Source organism: Crocuta crocuta, unplaced genomic scaffold (genome assembly GCF_008692635.1).
Source record: "Crocuta crocuta isolate KB4526 unplaced genomic scaffold, BGI_CrCroc_1.0 scaffold101, whole genome shotgun sequence".
Classification (NCBI taxonomy): Eukaryota; Metazoa; Chordata; class Mammalia; order Carnivora; family Hyaenidae; genus Crocuta; species Crocuta crocuta.
In genome coordinates, this window is record NW_027527956.1 from 8,899,985 (window position 1) to 8,905,485 (window position 5,501).

The window sequence follows — 5,501 nt, forward strand, 5'->3', positions numbered from 1 at the left end:
GGGGTGAGGGGGGGTGATGGGCATGGGGGAGGGCACTTGTGGGGATGAGCACTGGGTGTTCTATAGAAACCAACTTGACAATAAACTATTAAAAAAAAAAAGAATTGTTTAAAAGAGGAGCACCTGGGTGGCTCAGTTGGTTAAGCATCCACTTGCCGCTCAGGTCATGATCTCACGGCTCCGTTGGCTGGAGCCCCGCATCAGGCTCTGTGCTGACAGCTCCGAGCCTGAGGCCTGCTTTGGATTCTGTGTCTCTCTCTCTGCCCCTCCCCTGCTCATTCTCTCTCTCTGTCTCTCAAAAATAAACATAAGAGAACTGAGCTTACAATTCAAAGGTTAAAGACACACTACAAAAACCTCAGGAAATAGGTCATTTGCACTGACCTTAAGGTATTAGTACATGCAGTCTTTGAATCCTTCGTTTTAAAAGTTGCACTGCCAGGGCATTTTTATCAACAGCCTCGATGAGTAGTTGGCAATTTGAAGCAAGGTCTCTCAGGATTTTCTGGCTGGTGCTCTGTACCCCGCATACAATTCTCCTTAACATTGTACTGGAAGAAATGGGAAATCGCATTGAAGATTTACAGAAGAATGTGAATGACTTAATGGTGCAAGCTGGGATTGAAAATTCTATTAAAGAACAAATGGTAAGGCCATTATTAGGAAATTAATGTCTGTCTTTGGCATATATTTTGATTGCTTTCATCTTGAAAAATACACTGTGGGGATTATTGCCTCTGCACTACATGGAAAATCGTCAGGAATAATACGGACATGAACAAATGCTCTTTTCCAAATAGACTAAGAGAAACACTCCTTGTCGTAGTTCCTTAAAAAGTATACAGTTTATTTATTAAAAAAATTTGTTAATGTTTATTTATTCTTGAGAGATAGAGACAGAGCACGAGCAGAATCTGAAGCAGGCTTTAGGTTCCGAGCCATCAGCACAGAGCCCGACACGGGGCTCAAACCCACGGACCGCAAGATCATGACCTGAGCCGAAGTCGAACACCCAGGCGCCCCCAAAAGTGTACAGTTTAAATGATAAGCTCTACCATTTAGAAATTGGATTTTATTAAAGTGATTTTCACAACCACCCCTCAAATTATTCTTCTATCAAAACACAAATTATGACGAGTTAGAGATTGGGGGTTATAAAATAGTTTCTGTCAGAGACAACGGGTTCATACGACCGCTGGAAGAAGACGCGTGTGCGTTGAGCCCTCGCCCAGCACAGTGGTTCGTGAACATTCCACCCCGGCCTCTCGCAGTGCAAACCTTTTCAGTGGGATGTTTCATTCAGTCTTGGGAAGATGCAAATAAATGCTTGGCTTCGGGTCTCAGGCTGGATTTATATCCATGTGCCATATGCGGAGAGTTACAACTTTATTTTATTGAGATATTTATGTCTATTTTATTCTGATATATAAGAATAATAGGTTATTCTCATAATATTCTGATTATATAAGCAGTTCTGAGTGAACAATTAGGTGCCTTTGTTTTCCTTGTTTTACCAGCTCTTTTATAATTGTTATCCTAAGTCAGCTGGCAGATTATCCCCACTTCTGCTCGATCAGAACCAGTTCACCTTTCAGTGACTTATAAATATCTACATCTGGGGTCCTGCTGCTGCCGGAAAGCACTGCAGACGCCCTGTCTCTAGGGTGGAAGACAGAGGGGGCCCACCTGCCCTGAGCCCCCCCCCCTCAGGGCTGAGCTGGTGAGCAGAGGAGAGCCTCAGGGCAGGAAGCTCTGCGATCTGGCACCCTGCAGGTGCAGGCACGGGATGACAGCCCGGTAAGCCAGTCCCTTCCCCCGTCACGCAGATCTAGCTTGTGTTTTAAATTGGTCAAAACCACTAAATATTAGGCAACAAGTCAAATGATCAAATAGGTGTGGAAACCTCACCACATGATGTCTACGCAGCCTGAGAGAAGGTCAGATGTCCAAGTTTGTTTAAAAGCGGTACTGTCTTCTAAATGAAAAGACCTAAATAAGTGGAGATGTTTGCATAAATCTACATTTGTTGGTTGTGCGAAGTCAGGGTTAATGCGGGGCTGGCTTGTGCTGTGAACCTCAGAGCATTCTGCACACCTCTCAAGCCCGTGTTCCAGTGTGGGGACCCCGAAACGTTAAAAACCGCTGCTCTGTATTCTGACAGATCTGGCACTTTGTCAGTCTCCCCATGCAATGACTCTGTAACACCTTTCCCGCAGTCATGTAGTGGCAGGTAGGCAGTGAGCGGGTGGGGGGGGAGGTCTTCCCTCCGGGTACTTGCGTGCTCAGTCGCGGTGGAGGAACACTGATGCAGGAGTCGGGTTTCGGTGTTTGAAGAGAACACGCCATTTATACACCTGCAGTTGTGAATCCACGCTGACTCCATCTTCAAAAATGAAAACATCTGTGTTTTTCTGTATACTGAATTTTTCCAATCCACAAATGTTTTACTTATTTATTTAAAAATTTTTTAACATTTATTTGACAAATGTTTTAATAATTGCAGGAAACTGGGGCACCTGGGTGGCTCAGTTGGTTGAGCCTCTGACTTTGGCGTAGGTTATGATCTCACGGTTCATGAGTTTGAGTCCTACCTCGGGCTCTGTGCTGACAGCTCAGAGCCTGGAGCTGCTTCGGATTCTGTGTCTCCCTCTCTCTCTGCCCCTCCCCCACTCATGTTTTCTCTGTCTCTGTCCCTCTTTTTTTAAATTTAATTTTATTAAACAATTTTTTTAATGTTTTATTTATTTCTGAGAGAGAGAGACAGCGTGAGCAGGGGACGGTCAGAGAGAGAGAGAAGCAGACACAGAATCTGAAGCAGCTCCAGGCTCTGAGCTGTCAGCACAGAGCCAGAAACGGGGCTCGAACCCACGAACCATGAGATCACGACCTGAGCCGAAGTCGGACTCTTAACCAACTGAGCCACCCAGGCACCCCGTCTCTTTCAAAGATAAATAAACATTAAAAAAATAATTACAGGAAATTAAGGTAATTTATTGAAAGCTTTGGGTTCCAGGTTATCTAACTGTACATTAATTGGTATCTAAACCAACCGTTACCTCTTTCAAATTTTTTCTTACAGGTCTGAAGACAGTAGACCAGTCACTTCAAAATGTGATAAAGTCAAAGCTGTGCTTTTTGAATAATATGTTGCATAATATGTTGCATAATATGAGTTCTGATTTTTTAATTTAATTTAAAAATTCCTTTTAATGAAATGAAAGATTAAGAGAACAATGCAGTAAGAACATAGTTTAGAAGGTGATTAACCACTTGAGAAAGACGGTTGGAAAAGGGCAGAGCATCTTTCAACTGCGCACCTCGTATTCCTAAGACCTGGGAGAAAAGCATAAGCTATGTTAGGTCAATTTCTTTTCCTGAATTAAGTTCTATATAGATCTTTTTAAAAAATATCATAAGCTGTTTTCTGATGGAGACTGCTTTTCAAATAACTGCATTCTAACTCAGCTTTTCCAGTCATACAGTTCTTGGAAAGAGCCCCTTTAATCTGTTAGTCCAGATTCTGATAGCAGTGTTCTGCAAACCCAACCCAACCCAAGAAAACAGCTCGTCTAGTCCTAGCTCACCCCCACCCCCCTGCCCCTGTGGAGGTGATTACCAAGGAGAAGCGCAAAGATCACACTTCAGCTTATTTTGTAGGTTATACAGAGACATTTTCAAATAATCGGCCAATTCACCTCTCAGAGCCAAAGTAAAATAGAGCTATGATCACCTTAAAGGAGGTCGGTAATAGGCTCTCATTGTAAAAATAACATGATTCCTGCATATGAGCTAAATTGTATTCATACAAAAGCCAAAATCACTCATCATTCTACAGTTTAGAATTATCCACTGTAAACATTACAATTTTATATATGGTTGATTATGTTGTTTATAATCTGTTCTCTTTTCATACCATAAACATTTTTCCATCTGAAAAAAATTTTTTATGGCTGACTACTATTCTATCACATGGATGTAATAATTTAACCATTTCCTTAACTGTTCCTTGGACATTGACGCTATTTCCCACCATCTCACTATTATAACACTATAAGGAACACCGTCACCATGAATGCTCTGCATGTTTCATGAAGGTCAGGAGTGTGACTAAAGACCACGTACATTAGTCGAATGCATTTAAGAAATGAAGTAAAAATGAATCATTTTATACTTCCCAGCAGTGGTGCATGTCTTTCTTTTTTTAATCCAAAGTTTTAAAATGGCATTATTTAAATTCAGTATTCTTGGTGATTTAAAATCATGATAGTTCTATTGGATTATGTGAAAAATCTGAAAGCATTTTAGCCGCTATTATAATTTTAGTAGAAACTAGACATTTGAATTGAAGTAAACCAAACAGCTGTGAGTCCTCATTAATAACATAGATCACAATTCAAAATCCAGGATTTTTAAGAGATTAAGTAGGTAGAAAAGAAAGTTTCTATTAGTTATTAACTAAAATAAAAACATTAGGGGCACCTGACTGGCTCATTTGGTAGAGCGTGTGACTCTTGATCTCAGGGTCATGAGTTCAAGCCCTACATTGGGCATGGAGCCTACTTAAAGAATAAAACAAAAACAGTAATACTGTCCAAAAAATACTAACTTCTTTCTAAAGAAAGTTCCGAGCAGATCCTCTTTCCTCTTTTATAGTCTGACATTTAAAGTCTTGAATATTCACTCAAACCTTTAGAGAGATTATTTGACATTTTAGAATATCATACCTGTTTCAACATGTTCCTTAATTTTTATAAAGGATTGATATTCTCTGGCACATACATATATTTAAAAGAAATCAAAATGCTTCCATAAAGAAAAAGGGGAAAGTAGCAAATGAGTTTACATGTGCTTATATGTGCTTATTCCAATCTAAACTAGATTAATATGGAACTTCAGTAGCAAGCAGTTTATTCATAAAATACTTAAGTGAAATGTTGTGAATTCAATATCAAATACTATATTCTTATACTTGCAATTTAAAACTCATTTAACACAAAAGTTTGGAACTTATAAGATGACCAAGCTTAATAACAAAGGGCTACATTTGTTTTTTTGTTTTGTTTTTTTTAATATTTTTATTTATTTCTAGGAGAGAGAGAGACAGCGTGAGCAGTGGAGGGTCAGAGAGAGAGGGAGTCACAGACTGAAACAGGCTCCAGGCTCTGAGCTGGCAGTCAGCACAGAGCCCGACGCGGGGCTCGAACTCACGAACCGCGAGATCATGACCTAAGCGAAAGTCGGACGCTTAACCGACTAAGCCACCCAGGCGCCCCCAAAGGGCTACATTTGTAAGGCACTAGTTCTGGATGCAATTGTCTGAAGTTTTAATTCTCACATTTAATTTCCTTTTTTAAAAAAGTTTATTTTTGAGAGGGAGAGAGAAAGCACAAGTGGGGGAGGGGCAGAGAGGGAGGAAGAGAGAATCCCAAGCAGGCTCTCTGCTGTCAGTGCAGAGGTGGATTCAGGGCTTGAACTCACAAACCATGAGATCATGACCTGAG

The 5,501-nt window shown here is 40.6% G+C and overlaps 1 long non-coding RNA gene across 1 annotated transcript; it reads left to right on the top strand.

The window, feature by feature from the left end:
- The first annotated feature begins 559 nt into the window (after window positions 1–559).
- LOC144222188 (uncharacterized) lies at window positions 560–4,177 on the top strand. Its single transcript, XR_013332335.1, has 2 exons — window positions 560–647; window positions 3,080–4,177. It is a non-coding gene; the product is annotated as an uncharacterized LOC144222188 (long non-coding RNA).
- Window positions 4,178–5,501: the final 1,324 nt, after the last annotated feature.